We start from the raw sequence: 19,096 nt of genomic DNA, 5'->3' as shown, positions 1-19,096 counted from the left end.
TCTCTCTCTCTCTCTCTCTCTCTCTCTCTCTGTCTCTCTCTGTCTCTTTCTGTCTCTCTGTCTGCCTGTCTCTCTCTCCCCTATCTTATGCTGACTCTGGAAACAACCATTGATTTAATGCTATCATTGATACTGGAAAGGGTATGAGAATTGATTGCTCTTTGGTTCTGCTTCAGCATCCTCGTGACAGCCCAGACCTAAACTCCCTTTCCAGCTTCTACTTGGACCACAGATTTGTTGCCACTCTATTAGATTCTACATTATGATGCAAGTTTCTTGAGAGCAAAGGCTCTTGGGAAAGTGATTTGTTATTTCAAGCTATCTAGGTGGTACAGTGGATAGAGCACCAGTTTTGGAGTCAGGAGGACTTGAGTTCAAATCCATCTAAATGCTTAGTAGCTGTATGAACCTGGGCAAGTCATTTAACTCTGATTGCCTCCAAAAAAATTAATAATAGCAGCACAATGCTTTCTGATTTCTCTTCAGTAAGATTTTAGTGTTTAACACCCTGGTCCCCAAAGTGCACCTGTGGGGGGGCCAAACCTCTATATCTTACTTTCTCTGTTGTTGTTTCTTGTGTTTAGCACAGAGTAAGTACTTAAATACTTAAGGGACCTAGGTGGCACAGTGAGCTAGACTTGGAAGACCTGAGTTCAAACCCTTCTTCAGGCACTTACTATTTACATGACCCTTGGCAAAGTATTTAATCTCACTATGACTCAGTTTTTTCATCTAAAAAATGGGTATAATAATAGCATCTATCTTTGAGGGATATTGTACACATAAAAAAAATCTCTAAAACCCAGCTTCAGTTAATGAGACCCATTGTTGGATTCTCGGGGCCCAGCAGTTTTGATTGTTGTCCTTTGTTTTCAAGGGGGACCAAAATAGCATCATTATACTAGAGTCACATTACAGTGTGTCTGACCATGGCTGATCAGAGTTGCTCAGTAGTGTATACACTAAAGCAGTAATGATATAGAGACAGCACATCTCCTTACCTATACTGACGTGCAGAACTCATGAAGAGTTCCAGACTGAGAAAGCAAGGGAATGTCTTGGGAGCTCCCTTCTCTCCCCTCCTCCCACCTTCCAGATACCTCTTTTCCTTTGTTCTAACCTTCAGTCAGATGCCCCTTCTCTTGCCAAGGTCACACCTTCCCACTACTTGTGCCCATTAGGGCCCCCTAAGAGCTTTCCTGAGTCATCCGTCCCTCCCTTCTTCCTTCTCTCCCTTTCTGTGGGTTCCTTTCCTACCTTCTCTAGGCCTTCTTCATTCTTTAAAAAAACAACCCACAAAAATTAAGATCCTCCCTTTCTCCCTGGCATCTCCCTCTGTCTCTCCTCATTTCCACTGCTTAGCTTCTAGAAAGAGTCGTCCAGTCCTGCTCCCTGCCTTGTCCCCTGGTCACTTCCCTGCTCCCCAGGATTCTCCTCAGCACTTTACTGGAGCTGCCCTCTCCAAGGCTTCCAGATCTCTCCTGCTGGCTAGTTCCAGGGACCTTATTGTCTTCCTTAGCTCCCTGTCTGGCTGCTGCTCACCCAGAGATCTGCTTCTGATGTCATTCCTATGCAATGGTGCCACTCTGCACCCTCCTTCAGTCACTAGCCCTTGTCTTCGTTTTCCGTGCATGTCTTTTAAAAACCTAAATGGGTCTGTGAGTTCCCTGTGTATCCACATTTGTTTCTTTGATTACTTGTCCTAATCCTGCCCTCCCCTTTGGAATATTCACTTAAACTCCTTGGGCCTCTGTTTCCTCATCTGTTCATGCCTTTGGAATTTTGTTCTTGGGAACTTGCCACCCCTTTTGGGCTGCCTATCCTGAGTAACTGTCATGGCAGCTTTCATATTGGTTCTCTAAATAATTCAAATTTGTAATCTCATGCAGACCTCTATATTCTGGCCCCTGCAACCACTTGGTTTCATTCAGAATAGTCCTACATACAAGTATCAGAAGCTGACAATTCCAAACCAGTCTTGAAGACAAGGGGAATGATGTGCCCATATATCGTCCAGTCAGGAATGGAAAAACAGCCACATTTGTGAGCAGGGTTCACTCAAGGCCAAGGGGGTGGGAAGATGGAATGGGATGCCCTGAGGATATACAGATGTTGCCCAACCTTCTTTGATTTGCTTCTCCATAGAGAAGATACTTCTCTGGGGACCACTGCAGATGTGCTAGAATATATCATGGTATAGTGCCATGGGAAACAGAGTGCCAGACTTGGAGTCAACCTGGGTTTAGCTCCTGTTCCTGACACTTATTACCTGTATGACATTGGTCAAGTCACTTAACTTCCCCGGGCCTCAGTTTCTCCTTCCATAAAATGAAAGGTTAAATGACTTCTGAGAGCCCTATGATCCTATGATTTAATTTAAAAAGACTCATAATAGTAACTCGCTTTACAATTGTACTCTATGATTTACAAAACACTTTCTTTGTGACCATATTATGAGAGGATGGCATCCATAATTTTATCTTATTTTACAGATGAGGAAACTAAGGCTCTGAGAGGTTGTCCAAGGTCACACAGCACTTTGTGATAGTGCTGGGATAGGAGTTCAAGTTAGCTAGTGTGACTGGGTGGATCACCTGTATACTGTGGGTTTCAAATTCCTTTGCATAATAATAATTATTATTTGAGTGCTGGGCCTGGAGACAGAAAGACCTGAGTTCAAAATCCAGCCTCAGACACTAACTGTGTGACCCTGGGCAAGTCATTTAACTCTGCCTCAGTTTCCTCATCTGTAAAATGAACTGGAGAAAGAAATGGCAAACTACCCTAGTATCTGCCAAGAAAATCCCAAAGTTGAACACTCCTGAGCAATATGATAATAGTAAACATTTGTAAAGCAATGTAAAGTTTGCAAAGCACTTTAACATTTTATCTGTATAGCAACCCTGGGATATGGGTATCACCCCCATTTTACAGAAGAGGAAACTGGGGCTGGGAGAGATTAAATAATTTGCCCAGGGTCACACAGATGTGTAAGTGTCTGAGACTGGATTTGAATTCAGGTCTTCCTGACTCCTACTCTAGCACTCTATCCTTTGGGCCACCTGGTTGTCTTCTATTTGTATGTAAACAGGGAGGTTGAATTTAATCATCTTTAAGGTCCCAGCTATCTTTGACACTCTGTGCCTCTCCAAGGCCAGTAGAGGTTTTTGACTCCAGATGGAACAACAAACTTTCCTACATCTGGATGGAACTGGAAGACATTTGCAGTGTCTTATTTTTTAAGAATTGCAAAGAAGGCTTCTGTCTAATTTTCAGCTGCAAAAGGTTTCCTGGCCGATGGATTTCTATAATTTTTTCCTTGCTCACTGCTTTTCCTCTTTTCCCAATCCCCAATCTCCTGACTCTTCCACCCTTTCTTTCCAGCCAAAGAAGTCTTTAAGAAGAAACTGACAGGATCAATACATTAGTGATCTAAGTCTGGGTATCATCAGCAGTGCAGGGAAAAAATAAACTCTTTCCAATAAGGAAACTACCAGAAGTCACTGAATGTCAGCAGTGGAAGGGTCCTTAGAACACAGAATGTGAAAACACCAAGGTTTAGATCTGGAAGAAAGCTGAAAGAACTGGTACAAGTGATCATTCCTGATATGTGAAAGACTGGAGAGAGGGACGGGTGCCTTGGAACTGTTGAAGAGTGAATATTGTCTCAAATTTTAAGAAAGGGATGAAAATAGAACAGACAGACTACAGGCCAGTGAACTTGATCACAGTTCCTGGCAAAATTCTAGAAGGTGTCATTAAAGAAATGACCAATGAATTTCTGGGAGGTGGGGCAGTTCAGGTGGCATGTTGGTAGATAGGGGGCCAGGCTGGGGGCCAGAAGGACTCATCTTTGTGAGTTCATATCTGGCCTTAGGCGCTTAGTAGTTGTGTGACCCCTGGGCAAGTCACTTAAACCTGTTTGCTTTAGTTTCCTCATTTGTAAAATAAGCTGGAGAAGGACATGGCAAACTATTCTAGTATCTTTGCCAAGAAAATCCCAAATTGGGTCATGAAGAGTTAGACACAACTGAAAGGACTGAACAACAAGTAAATATCTAGAAAAGTGTTGATCACAGTAACCTAACATAGATTTATCAAGTACAATTCCTGGAATATGAGGAATTCAGGGAAAGGTGGGAAGATTTGTATGAATTGATACAGAGTGAAATAAGCAGAACCAACAGAACAGTATTCTCAATTACTATAACAATGTAGATGAAAATGTCACTAAAAGGAAGTTGAAATTGAATAAAGGAAAACCCAGTGGAGGTTCTAGAGAAGAGATCATGAAACTTTCCTCCTGCCTCAAGGCACTAGGAAGTTCTCCAGAAACTATTCATTCTGAAAAATAAATTAACTCTGACACTCACGCCTCAGCACCTCCTTCACCTTTGATTGGAGAACATAATTGGTGACATCTGGGAGCTCCTCCCAGACCCTCTGTTTGAAGAAGGAAATCAGAGGCTTCACCTCATTTCCCACCCTGCTGACCTCTTGGATTTTGTGATCTCCAGAAAGTGATCGTTCTGAAATCAACTATTAATTTCCCACATCAGCTACATATGACTTCATCATATCCTGTGTACACTTGCTTGGCCCCTTTTCCGAGCCCCATCCCCTGCAACTTCTTTTTATGTGTTGTCTTCCCCCATTAGATTGTGAACTCCTTGAGTTCAGACATTTGTTTTTTTTTTTTTTGGGGGGGGGTGTTATTCCCAACACCTAGCTCAATTGCTGGCATATAGTAGGTGCTTAATCATGTTTATTGACTTTTGAGGAAGGCGAGGAACAAGGACAACAAACCAGTGTATATGTTCTATGTTCTATGACTAAGACTTTTTTTGCTTGAATGTATTTCTTAGTCACAAGGGATTATTCCATTTGGAGGGGGGTATTTGAAAAGACTAGCACGTAAAGACAGAAGTGCCCTGATATTCAAATAGGTCTGTGATCTTGTTAATTAAGGAGTTTCTATTACTGATGGAGATCACAAACCATCTATACCACCTGTGCACCTCTTTCTTCCCAAAAGTCCAACACGGCATCTTCTCACCTGGTTGAATCTTCATATTAAAGAAAAAACAGCAACAACCACTCACACTCATGCACACACAAGTCATGCCAAGTTAATTTTGTTCCCTCTTTTGACTAGATACTAAAGTGGTATATCAAGGGAAACATTCTGGACACAGTTTACTTAGATTTCAGCAAAGCATTTTTTAAAAGTATCTCATGTTCTTCTTGTGGTTAGACATCAGTACAATTTGCTGGATTCAGTTCTAGATGAATGCTTGAATTCAAAGAGTAGCCGTTCATGTTTCAACGTCATCTTGAAAGGAAGTCTTCCATAGAAGGACCCAGGAATCTGTATTTGTACTCAAGTTGTTTTAGATTTTATCAATATTTTGTATAAAGACATAAGTGCATGGATATCAAATTGCAGATGGTGCAGAGTTAGCTAACACACTGGATGACAGGGTCAGAAGAAAAAAAAGGATCTTGTGTCAGGCTAGAATATTGAGCAAAAGGGAATAAGATGAAATTGAATAGAGATAATCACAGTATCTTACATTTGTGTTAAAAAACATAGCCTTCCTATTATAAGATGGAGGAGTTGTGGATGGAGGGTAGGTTGTCTGATAACAGGATCTTCATAGACGGCAAACTCAGTATGAGCCAGCAAAAAAGTCAATTCAGCGTTGGTGCCACATCAAGAAGGTGGTAGCCTGCTGTATTCTGCCTTGGTTGTAGCACATCCGAGATGCTGTGCTCAGAACTGGGCACCATATGTTAGCAATCGTATTGACAAGCTGGGGAGCCTCCAGAGGAGGAGAGTCAGAAGGGCATGTTAGAACTGTCCCAAAGTGGGATGAGCTGTCAGGGACATAATTGGTCCCCGCCATCCCCCAGCTTCATACAGAGGCTGGGTGACCACTTACCAGCCATGCTACAGAGAGCATTTTTGACTGGGGACAGGTTAGATTAGATGTTCTTTCCAATCTGGAGGTCCTGTGAATCTGTGAAATAATTAGATTTTGTGATTTTCAAAAAGGTGTGAAAAATCACCTCATGTCAGAGTTGTAAATGTTCTCAGAGGTCATCTTAACCTCAAAAAAATATTCCATACCACTTCTAGTCATCTAACCTATATCTGTAAAGCATTCCTGATAAAGGTTCATCTAACTTCTAGGGGCAGGGAACTCCCTACCTCATAAGGCTGCCTGTTTCTTCAGAAGCCAAAATAGCCAATGGTCTACATAGAAAGAAAGGCATTGGTACCTTCCCACCCCACCCACAGTGACCATTCACTAACTTTTTATATATCCTCCCCCATTTCTCTCTCTTCCTTTCCCTCTCCCTCTCTCTTTCCCGGTCTCTCTCCTCCCTCCCTTCCTCTCTCTCTCTCCCTTCCTCCCTCCTTCCCTTCCTCTTTCTCTCTCTCTCCCCCCCTTCCTCTCCCTCCTCCCTCCTCCTTCTTCTCTCCCTTTCTTCACTTACTCCCCAGACAGCTGTTCTTGGTGAGCTGCACCAGAGACAGAATGGAAACAGCCCCAGGCAGAAAGAATTGAGGAATTATTCATGATAGTAGCATTCCCCAGTGAAAGAACTCTGGATTTGGGTGTCAGAGAAAATGTCACTTTCTTTGTAACCTTAGGTAAAATAGATAAGCTCTTTGGACCTCAGTTTCCTCATCTGAAAAATGAAGGTCTTGGCCCATCACGGGTTTCAAACTTGGGATTTTCTGGCTTTGAAAACTTTGAAAAGCTGGTTTTGAAAACTCAACTGAACCAGATTAAAGTTTAATTGGGAAATGTTTAGCAAAATAAATAAAAATACAACATAGATAATGTCCATTTGTAGTTTTCTAAGTCAGTATTCTAGGATCCATTTCTATTTGAGGTGACACCTCAGGCCTGGAGCATCACTAAGGCTCCTTCTAAGATCCTTCCATAATCCTGTGAACTCTGGCAGTCATTAATCACCTTTCTGAGGAATGAGACAGGATACACCAAGCCAGGTTGCTTGCCTGGGTGCAGTTTCCCTGAAGGTTGCCCTGATGCCAGGGACCATGCAGCTTGATAACTAGACCTGCTAGCCTCTTCACTGTTCCTAAGAGCCAGACCCTGGATAGCAGCTGATCAGTTGCTCATGAGGACTTTGTGGTACCTGTGATCTCCCAGAGTGAGAACGCTGTCCCTAGAGGGAGACCCGGTCCTTGCTCTCAGGGAGCAGCTAGTCTCATCGAAGCTGATGTGCAAGTGAGGAAAGGGGAAGGGAGCCTGGAAGAGAAGTCCATAAGAGCTCTTAGGAAAAGAAGAAGCCTACCAAGTTAGGCAGTCAGGACTGCTGCTGCAGATGACAAAGGATGGGAGTCAGAAGGTGGAACTTTGATTTTGTTCTGTGGCTAAAGTGATTTTTCTCAAAGACAGATCTGACCACATCAGCTTCCCCTTATTCATTAAACTCTGGTGGTTCCTTGTTTCCTCCAGGAGCAAATAAATGGTACTCTGTTAGGCATTTAAGGTACTTCATAACTCACCTCCCTCCTACAAATCCCCATTGTCTATGATCCAGACACCCTGATCTCATTATTCCTTATATGTACACTCTATCCCCATCCTTTTGCCTTTGCCCCAGCCTTTCATCATTCTGGGAGTGTCTCCATAACCATCTCTACCTCTTAGGTCTCTGGCTTACTTCAAGACTCATCACAAATCTCATCTTCTATAAGAGACTTCCCCGGTACCCTTAAGCTGTTATTGCCTTTCCCACTCAGACTATTTCCTATTTATTCTATATTTTCTTGTATGTATCTAGTTGGAGGCATCTGAGTTAAAATCTGGCCTCAGACCCTAACTGTGTAACTTTGGGAAATTCACTTACTCTTTGCCTGCCTCAGTTTCCCCAGCTGTAGAATGAGGATCCAAATAACACTTCCAAGAGAAGTGATGTTGTGAGGATCATATGAGACCATATTTGTAAAATACCTTGCAAATCACACAAGCTATTATAAGTTATTTTTATGTTGTCTCTCCTATTAGACTATGAGCTCCTAGAGAGGTATTATACTGATTACATCTTTAAAATTTTACAATGTATTGATTGGTTTTGTTGATTTTTTTTCCTTTTTTTTTTCCTTAAATTATTTGTTCTCAATGTGTGGAAGATGAATAGGTGAGAGAAATTCAGAACTCAATTTTTTAAAAAAATGAATGTTAAAAACTAATAAAAACATATTATTTGTTGTATGGTATGATTCTGGATATGAGGAGTACAGAGGGGAGGGTTACTAGGAGAAATTTTAGTAATGTAAAGTGAAATTTATTTTTTAAAAGAAAGCAAATACTACAAAATGACAAAGAACAAGCATGGCCCCAAAGAAGAGGGCATGATAAAACCCTGTTTCCCCCACTCCCACCCCCCATGACTTTGCAGAGGTAGGAAGTCCATGACTGTGGAATATTGCATATAATGTCAAATTTTTTAGAGATATTTATAGGTTTTGCTGAACTTTTTCTTTCTTCTTCCTCTTTTTAAAAAAATTCTTTGTTTTAAGGAATGACTTGGGGAGGAAGTTGGGGGAGGGATGGAGGATGAATTTTATCTTTTAACAAAAGATAGCAATAGAAATTCATCTTTTAAAAAATCGCCACCTAAAGGACAACCTGCTGGTGATGAGACTGCAAATAATTTTGAATTAGCGAAGAAATTCAGCCATTCCTCTGAATCCTCCATGTCATGCCTGAACATGTCCCACTCAGACTTTATTAATGGATCAAGTTGACAATTTTGAGGTTCTTGTTTCTGAAAATTAAAAGTAAAATAAATAAAAAATATCTTTTTTTTTTTTTTTTTTTTTGCTTTTTGGAGGGGGGAAGACAGGGCAATTGGAGTTAAGCGACTTGCCCACATCCACACAGCTAGTAAGTGTTAAGTGTCTGAGGCTAGATTTGAACTCGGGTCCTCCTGACTCCAGGGCCAGTGCTCTATTCACTGTGCCACCTAGCCACCCCAATAACATATATCTTAATAAAAATATATTAAGAGGAAGTATGATGTAGTAAAGATAACCTTAGAGTTGGGGGTCATGATGCATAATTTTATTAAACCAGGATTCTGGGGCTTTGAGCTAAAAAAAGACCTTGGAGCTCATCTAAACCAAATGTCAGCATTTTACAGAGGAGGAAACTGAGACCCACACGAGGTCACCCAGTAAGTAATAAACAGATCATGGGTTCAAACCTACATCCACTCCAAATGCAGTGCCCCTACCACTGAAGAAGAAATCCCAGCATTTGCACTAGCTTTCCACAAGTCACTGAACCTCTCAAGGCCTCAACATCCTCCTCTGCCAAATTTATTAGATGATCTCTGGAGTGCTATACAATCATTATCTCATCTGGTACTTAACAAAAAACCTTGTGAGGTAGGAACAATTATTATTATTATTCCCATTTTAAAGGTAAGAAGATTTAAGGCAGAGATTTCTCCCTTTTCTAAACTTCTTGTTCAGTTGTTTTGGTTGTGCCTCTCCATTTGTGACCCCATTTGGGGATTTTCTTGGCCAACACACTGGAGTGGTTTGCCATTTCCTTCTCTAGTTCATTTTACAGATGAGGAAACTGAGGCAAAGAGGGTTAAGTGATTTGCCCAGGGATACACAGCTAGTAAGTGGCTTAGGTCAGATTTGCACTTAGGAAGATGAGTCTTCCTGACTCCAGGCATAGCACTCTCTCCACTGAGCCACCTAGCTAGGCCCCATACATGACTTGGTCTGTTAGTGAAGATGCCCTTACCTTTATTGTTGTTGTTGTTGAGTTGGGTCTGACTCAGTGTGAACCCATGGATTTTGTCCAGGGGGTTTTCTTGGCAAAGATGCTGATGTGGTTTGCCATTTCTTTGTCCAATGTCTCCCCATTTTACAGATAAGGAACTGAGGCAAATAGGGTTAAGTGATTTGCCCAGGGTTACTCAGCTAATAAGTGTCTGAGACCAGATATGAACTCAGATCTTCCTGACCCCAAGCCTGGTGCTTTATCTACTTCACCACCTTAATTTCCAGTATATGGAAATATGTCTATAGAACCATCTAACAATAGAGATGTGGCTCTTACTTTGCTTAATTTCTCTCTACAATATCCCTCAAAGGTGACCTGCTAAGCTTTAGTTCAAAGCCTCCAGGGATGGAGAATCCAGTACCTGCTGAAAGAGTCAGGTCCATCTGGGTAACAGGGTTTTCCTTGCAAAAGCAGAAGCTTTTCCTTCCAACAATTCTAACTCCACCCTTCTGCAGTGTCTGCCACCGTTTCTAACTGACTCTCTGGGGCCAAACAGAGGGAGTCTGGGTTGTCTTTGACATGACCACCTTCTCCCATTTAAACTCAGCACTCCAGCCACACTTGATGTGACTTGATCTCAGTTTCCCTCTCCCCAGGACATGCTCTAATTTAAAAAAAAAAAAATTCTTCCTAAAATGTGGTGACCAGACTGGATCTCAATACTAGAGGTATGATCTGACCAGGAAAGAGGAGAGTTTCTGACATCTGCTAGATCTGTCCTTGGCCAGCAGTGAAGCAACTCCGCCCTCAAACCTTTCCAGCTCTGTAGGACCTACCAAAACTTGAGCTTCACTGTCACAGCTCACGGTTCCATCAAGTCCACAATGAGACACCAGAGCAGGACTTGGTATAGGCCTTTAAAATACCTTCTAAAATTTTTTTGCCAGGAAACACAGTGAATCTTGCTGGTGAATAGTTTGAAGACTCCAATTTTGTCCCTATAAATTGTGACATTTGCCTATCTCCAACCTTTTTGTGTTACCTATGATTTTTCTTAGTAATCACAGTTCTTTCTGTGCCCTTGAATGTATCTTTTCTGGACCTGGTAACTCATTGACAACAACTAAGGGCAGTTAAGGGGCCCAGTGAATAGAGCTTTGGGTTTGGAGACAAAAAGACCTGAGTGTAAATGTGGTCTCAGATACTTATTTGTTGTGTGACCCTGGGCAAGTCACTTAACCCTGTTTGCCTCAGTTTCCTCATCTGTAAAATGAGCTGGAGAAGGAAATGGCAAACTATTCTAGTATCTTTGCCAAGAAAACCCCAAATAGGGTCAAAAGAATTGGACACAACTGAACAGTAACAAGGGTTTTCTTATTAGCGCCTCAATTGTCTTGAGGCTCAGCTCTCTGTTAACTATTTTTGTTCTCCCCTTCCAAATCTGGCAGAACATATTTTTTGGCGGTTAACCAGTCAGTCAGTAAGCATCTTTTAGCACCTACTTTGTGCCAGGCATTGTGCTAAATGCTCACTATACAAAGAAAGGCAAAGTACAAAGAAATGGTGTGGGTGGATGTTTTCATTTCTTTGCTTTGGTCCCTCTTTGTTCTTTGTAATTTTGCAACTTTTTGTTTTGTGGTGTTTATTCTTTCCATTTACATTGTTGAGGCCATTGCATATACTGTTTTCTCAACTCTGCTTACTTCCCTTTGCATCAGTTCATGTGAGTTTTCACACGTTTCTCTGATTTGTCATATTCTTCATTTCTTAAAGCATAGTGATAGTCATTCTATTGGCATTCATGTATCACAGTTTGTTTGGGTATCCCTAATTGAGGAGCAATCAACTTAGTTTTCCAGTTCTTTGCTATCACAAAACAACAACAACAAACTGCTATAAATGATTTGGTGGGTATGGGGACTTTTTCTTATCAACACCCTTCTTATACCTTGGGGTATATGCCAAGCAGTGCAATCTCTAGGTCAAAGCATATTGACCTAGAGGTAGTAAATTTTGGGGTCAAAGTCAGCCACGATACCTGAACTATCACTGTTTATTATCTATGAAAGTTTTTTTTTTTTTAAGTTACACGTTACAGACTTTCCCTCAAATATACATCTATCATTCATGAGCTGAATAAAGACATAATGACCTTGAACTCAAGGTATGTTCAGCCCCTTCCTCATTGTGTTTTCTCTGTAAACAACTGAGAATCTTGCTTGTGTTGATAATAATTGTACCTCCCTTTCAAATAGCACTTTGCAGTTTACAAAACACTTTCATGACCTCCATTGTGTTGAAATAAGGCATCCTTATCTCCCATTTTATAGATGAGGAAAGCTAGGTCCAGGGAGAAGAAATGACTTGCCTACATTCACACAGTGGCCAAGCAGGATCCGGAACCAGGGTCTCTCGACTTGTATTCCCAAGCTCTTTTCCCTGAACCATCTGTTTACACAGACCTTGCTGTTCCCCCTGCACATTACCTCCCCTTTCCTATGGGAAATCCAAATGTTGTGGCTTTGGATGAGGGCCATCTGATCCCAGTGTTTGTGGAAAGTGAGCTGGACCAGCCTGTTTTCTGCTCATGCTCGGTGGCACCCAGAGCAGAAATCCAGCCAACTAGGTGAAATGTGGAAAGAAGATATATATATATATATATATATATATATATATATATATGGGAAAGTTTAATGTTGAAAACAATCAGATTATCCCCACCATTGCAAGACAGAGTTAAGGGGTCCCTGAACTGGGAAGGTAGGAGTTAGCATAATGGAAACATGGAAAGTCAGAGCTAGAAGGGACCTTAGAACAAAGAAAGTCAGAGCTAGAAGACGACAACATATAGAATGTCAGAGTTGGGAGGGATCCTAGAACTTAGAATATCAGAGGGAAGAAGAATTTATGGAGGCCCTAATGTGTACCAGGCGCTGGACTAAGTACTTTTTTACAAATATCATCTCATTTGATCAGAGCCAGGAGAGACCTTGGAACTTACTTAGAACATCAAAACTAGAAAGCACCTGCTAACACAGAATGTCCGATTTGAAAGGGGTCTTAGAACATGGAATATTAGAAGATAGATTGTTACAATGATCCAGGACAATTCCAAAAAACCTATGATGAAAAATGCTGTACACTTCCAGAGAGAGAACTGACGGACTCGGAGAGCAGATTGAGGCATGCTTTTTTCACTTTCTTTTTCTTTTTCTTGTTTTTGTTTGTTTGTTTGTAACATGGCTAATGTGGGGTGAGGAATGGGGAAATAGATTGCTAGATCTAGAAAGGACCTTAGAACATAGAATGTTAGAGCTGGAAGCAACTCTAGACCACAAAATGTTTTAGCGCCAAACACAGAATATTGGAGATGATGGGGATATTGGAGGTCATTTTGTCTGACTCTTGTGTGAATCATAGACCTCCTTGGCTATCTGGGAAAACCTGTAGATCCCTTCTCAGAATCATGTTTTCAGATAATTTAAGGAAATGTCAAGTTTCAATCACAGGTTAGTGAAAAATTAAGATGTAATTATTTTTCCCATCCAATTCATGGATCGCTGAAATCTCTCCATTAGACAGACAGACAGACCCCTTTGGATTTTTTGAGCCCCAACTTAAAAACTCAATCTAGTTCATGTCCTTGAGTTCAGAGTGGCATTTTGGGAATGCTAATTTCTGTTCTTGGCCTTCCTCCCCATAATTCCCTCTGTCATCTTCTCTCTCAGTGTCTGCCTATTTAACTAGGGAAACCATAGCAACATGGGAGGGAGGAAAGGGACTGGCCTCTTGGCAGTGCAGGGAGTGGTTGGTTCTCTGCTGGACCTCCAGGCACAGCTTCTATCTGCTTGGAGTGCCGGAACCCTCCCCTGGACTGTGATAGGAAGAACAGGCTTCAGGAGGCAATGGAAGAGCGGGGAGCGCTGACACACAGGGAACAAAAGACTGACTGTGTTTGCCTGGTGACATTTTCACTCAAAGGTCAAATCAATTCGGGAAAAGCACTTTCTGTGCCCGTATCATTCTACACATCATCATTTCCCCACTTTAAAATTCTTTACCTCCCTTCCTACTCCATGCCCCTACCCCCTTCCCAAGGGAGATGCATCTGTGACTCTTCAGCTGCTATCTGGCCGGGGGATAAACCCCAGTCTGGGAGCTGGGGAATATTGGAGTGTGATTGGTGGGTGGGTAGTTTTTCCCTTGTCTCCTCAGGACTCACGTAACACTTCATTTATTCTGTTCTTATTTTAGAACACAGTGATCCTGAGAAAGTAATTCCATCCCCCTGGGTCCCTCATTTTCTCTCTCTGTGAAGCAGAGGCGCTCCTCTTTTTCCTAGTCCTTTATCACAGAATTATCATCAAGGAAGACTGCATTATCAGCAGGTATCATAGAGACCACCTTGTCCAACACACTCATTTTACACATGAGGAAATCTGAGGCCAAGGGAGAGGAAGTGATTTCCCTAGATCGTCCTGCTAAGCACCAGAATTCAGGTCTCCTTACTGCTAGGCCAATGCTTTTCTCACATCTGCACAAGTCTGTGTAAAGTGAATACTAAGCTGCATGGCCCTGACTATAAGAGTGATGGATGTGTGTTCTACTGGGTATGTTTGCCCGCCCCTTTCTTCCCGCTTAAGGTCCAAATTAGCTATGTTGACAGCCCCAGTTCTTCTGAGATAGAGGACCACTTGGCCTTGCCATATGCCCTGCTTCCATGTCCTGAAGCTCCTAGGCAGCTAGCATCTTAACTCCTTGAAGAACCTCCATCCCTTGCCATCTGCCCCACCACTGTGCCCTGAAGACCTCACCCATTCCTTCTGCCCTGAAGCCAAACTTTCTTCTATATGTTATTTTCCCAACTATAGATTGAACTTCTTGAGAGCAGGGGCTCTCTAGCTTTTCCTGTTTCTATCCCCAGTGTTTAGCACATTGGTACAGAGCAGGATCTTATTTTTTTTAAAAATTCATTTAAGTCCCTTGACATTCCTGCTCATTGGACTAGATGACAGACCACAGGAAAGGGTAGAGGCAAGAAGACCACTGAAGTCCAATATTGCAGTCGGGGCCCTAGTGGGGAGCTGAGTCTGTGTGGGGGATGGCTGTCTAGTAGCTGTGCGGAGGGGGCTGACTTGGGTGACACACTGAAAGGCAGCTTCAGTGTAGGAGGCTGGAGACTGAGAGCCTGGCAGCCCCAAGGTGGGGGAGGGGCCTGGCCTGACCATGGGCTAGGCCGAGATGCTGACTGTGAAAGGCCCTACAGATGGCTGTGCAGCTGCAAATCCAGGCACAGGCTCCGTGTGTGTGGGGGGAGAAGAGGATGACTGGACTTTCATTCAAAATCAAATCAACCACTCTTTTTTTTGAGTGCCTGGTATGTGTAAGGCCCTGTCCTGGATTCTGTAGGGGTACAAAGGCCTTAGCGTCAGAAGACCATGAATCCTGGCTCTGCCACTTTTTGCCCATTCATAGCCTTGTAGATCTATAGCTGGAGGGGACCATCTAGTCCAACCCACTCATTGTACAAATATGGAAACTGAGGCCCAGAGAGGTTGTGACTTGCTCAGTGTCATACACGTTAAATCAATAAACATTTATCAAGCATTTATCTCATAAATTAAACATTTATGAAGCTATGTGCTGGATACTGTGCTAAGTGCTGCAAAGAAGGCAGTCCCTGCCCTCGGGGAGCTCACAGTCTGAAGGAGGAGACAAGATACAAATGACTGTGTACAGACAAACTGATACACAGGATAAACTGGAAATAATCCACAGAGGGGAGGCGCTAGAATTAAGAGGGATTGAGAAAGGCTTTCTTGTAGCAGGTGAGATTTTAATTGGAACTTGAAGGAAGCCAGGAAGGACAGGAGGCAGGGATGAGGAAAGAAAGCATCTGATTTGAGGATCTGTAAGGAGACCAGTGCTGCTGGATCCAGTAGCTTGGGAGAAGAGGGGGTGTGATAAGGTTTGTTGTTATTGTTTGCCCTTTGTTCTCCAAAAGGACCATCACATCAAGAAGGTGATGCCATGATATGCAAGTGAATTAGATTTAAGTGAGGCAGGGCTGTGCAAAGTCACCAGCCTCACTTTCTCCTCCAGAGCCATCGGGGTCCAGTGGCCGGATTTGGATCAGGACGACTGGAGATGGCCCTGGGTGCAGTGGGAGACCTTGGCATTTTTGAGCTAAGGTCTTTCCCAAGTCTTAGTTTGTCTGAGGCAACACCCATTCAGTGATCAAGGCTAGGTAAAAATAACATAAAGAACTGCCTCTTTTATCTAGTCAAAAGGTTTTTAATAAGATTTAAGAAGAATGGAGAGGTAGGAAGGAGTGAGGGTAGGGAGGGCTTTAAAAGCCCAGCAGAGGATTTTATATCTGATACTGAAAGCAATGGGGAGCCTCTGAAATATACTGAGTGAGGAAGGGTGGCGTGATTGGTTGAGTGGATTCAATAGCTGTGTGGAGGATGAGCTTGAGCAGAGAGAGACTTGAGGCCAGCAGAGCCGCCATTGGGCTATTTCACTAGTCCAGGCATGAGGTCATGATTAGTGCCTGCACCAAGTGTTAGAGGAGAGACAGGGTCATATGTAAGAGATGTTAACAAAGGTAAAATCAGCAAGTTTTGGTGACAGATGGGATGTGGGAAGTGAGATAGAATGAGGTCTTGAGGATGAACCTACATTGAACCTAGATGATTGAATGGAAAATGGCAGTGCCCCCAACAATAATGGGGAGTTTTCATAAGAAGGGAGGGTTTGGGGACATAGGGGAAATATGATAAGTTCATAGCTACTGCCTTTAATACAAGGATACAAAGTGCATTTTGGGCATATTGAGTTTAAGATGTCTGTGGGACAGCCAGTTTGAGATGTTCAGTGGACAGTTGGAAATAGGAGACTAGAAGTGAGCAAAGAGATTAAGGTCCGGGCAAGTAAATTTACGAATAATCAGTATGGGTTGTTTGTCCTCCATTCCCTCTCTCTCTCTTTTTTTTTTTTTTTGGAGGGGGAAAGGCAGGGCAATTGGGGTTAAGTGACTTGCCCAAGGTCACATGGCTAGTAAGTGTTAAGTGTCTGAGGTCACATTTGAACTCAGGTCCTCCTGACTCCAGGGCTGGTGCTCTATTCACTGCGCCACCTACCTGCCTCTCTGCTCCATTCTCGAAGAGGACCATGACATTGTGGAGGTGATGCCATGACATGCAAATGAATTGGATTTAAGTGAGGAAGGGCTGTGCATAGTCACCAACCTCCCTTTCTCTTCCCAGTTTGATCTTTTTTTTTTTTTCTGGACTAAGTTAAAGAGACCATTCTTTGCCTCATTTTTTTAAACCTAGCCTTAATTACTGATTAGGCATTGCCTCAATCAAACTGAGCCCTACTTAGCTTTAAAAGGCCAAGATCTTGCACTGTATCATGGGGCTATCTCCAATCATCCTGATGTGTATCTGGCCACTGGACCCAGATGGCTCCAGAATCAGCACAGAGATAACCACTGAAACCATGTCAGCTAAGGAAATCACCAAAGGGAATAGTATAAAGAGAGAAAAGAAGAGGGCGTAGAAGGAAACTTTTTAAGATTCCCCTGGTTAGTGAGCATGACCTGGATAAAGATCCTTACTAAGGGGCTGAGAAGAAGCCATCAGATAGGAGAAAAATTAAGGGAGTAGAGAGGAGAAGCCAGTGTTTGGTGGTATCAAAGGCTGCACAGCAGTCAAGGAGAATGAGGATTGAGAAAAGGTCAAGCTGTCATTGGTAACTTTAGAAAGAACAGTTTCTACTGAATGCTGAGGTGAAAGCCAGACAGGCTCAGAGAGCTGAGTAGGATAGAGGCTGAGTCAGGATTCAAACCCAGGTTCTGTGACTCCAAATCCATCAATCTTTCTTGTCTCCCAGCATGGTCTTGGGTATACTTTGATTTCAATCCTACAAACATTTGTTAAATAACCTACTCTGTACAAGACACTGTGGCCCTTTGAATACAGAGTTTAAAAAACAACACAATACCTGCTGTCCCTCAAGGACTTTACAGTTTGATAACTGAGATGGTGCAGTAGACAAAACACTAGGCTTAGAGTCAGGAAGACTCATCTTCTTGAGTTCAAATCTGACCTCAAATACTAGCTCTGTGACCCTGGGCAAGTCTCTTAACTCTGTTTACCTCAGTTTCCTCATCTGTAAAATGAGCTGGAGAAGGAAATGCCAAGAAAACCCCAAATGGGGTCACAGAGAGCCAGATATGACTAAAACCACTCAACAACAACAACAATATATATGTAGTTAAAATCCAAGGCAGGCTGGAATAAGTGTGTAGGAGAGGTCCTATGAAGAGAGATAAGACTTGGGGAGGGAGGTTCTTTCTGGGAGAGGGCAGGCAGGAATCTGGAAACATCAAATACAAGAAGGGGAATGGTGGAGGAAATTGTGTAGGCCCTTGAATGCTTGGCTTTTTCCTGGTCTTTAATACAGTGACATCCTCAGAAGCTATTCAAGTGTGTGTTTAGAGTAAGGGCAGATCACTGTTTGCTGCCCCTACAGTGACAGTCCTAGGCTGGTGAGCTATCTCAGTTCTTGTGTCTGCGTTTTATAGTTTTTCTGTCTTGCCCACCTCTGCCATTTAGTTCTCACCTTATATACCTCCACCCTTTCTACTTCTCTGCGTCTGATCTATTATAAGCTTGAAAATGAGGTCTTCAAAATGGTTAGGATTTGTGTTTAAGTCAGCAAGCATTTACGAAGTGCTTACTGCATGCTAAGGATGATGCTAGAGTGAAAGCTTCTTTCCCAAAGTGCAGTGACCGATATCAGACTTTGGCTGCCCAAGACCTTGTTTGGTCCCTCTCTGTTTGCCACATCACTAAGTTCTGGGTGCTTCGGCTTAGCAGTCCTTTCCCCCTAGCTGAACTGGGGATCAGGATGATCTGGCTGGTTGCCTTCCAGATAGAGAGAGAACCTATGTGTCCCTTGGCTGTACACTTACAAATTCTTTCCTCCACATTATTTCATTTCATCCCCAAACAACTATAAATATTATTGTGCTTCCCCCTTTACTCCACCCTTTCCCGCCTCTCACACACATACTTTGTAGATAGAAAAACTGAGGTGAAGTGATTTTCCTAAGATCACACACAAGTGATTTTCCCAAGGTTGCAACAAGATATCAAGCCTGAACAGATCACTCAAATCTAGGTAGTCTGACTCAATCCAGATCCTTTCCCCTAAACCAGGCAGCCTCACCTCACTGAAACAAAGGATAATGGCCCCCTGTGTAGTTGTAAATTGACTGTTTATTTTTAAAAGCAGCACTCATACTT

At 42.6% G+C, this 19,096-nt stretch overlaps 1 protein-coding gene across 1 annotated transcript in view; it reads left to right on the top strand.

Annotated features, from left to right (window-relative positions):
* Positions 1–19,096, top strand: part of GAB2 (GRB2 associated binding protein 2) — a 260,187-nt gene that overhangs the window by 159,702 nt on the left and 81,389 nt on the right. The gene's annotated exons all lie outside the window — the stretch shown is intronic.

The sequence above is a fragment of the Petaurus breviceps genome, unplaced genomic scaffold (assembly GCF_028583685.1).
Source record: "Petaurus breviceps papuanus isolate PSGF00001 unplaced genomic scaffold, PetGlider_PUasm1.0 90823, whole genome shotgun sequence".
Taxonomy (NCBI): Eukaryota; Metazoa; Chordata; class Mammalia; order Diprotodontia; family Petauridae; genus Petaurus; species Petaurus breviceps.
Note: the sequence above shows the minus strand (reverse complement) of the source record. Positions and strands in the feature narration are given on the sequence as shown.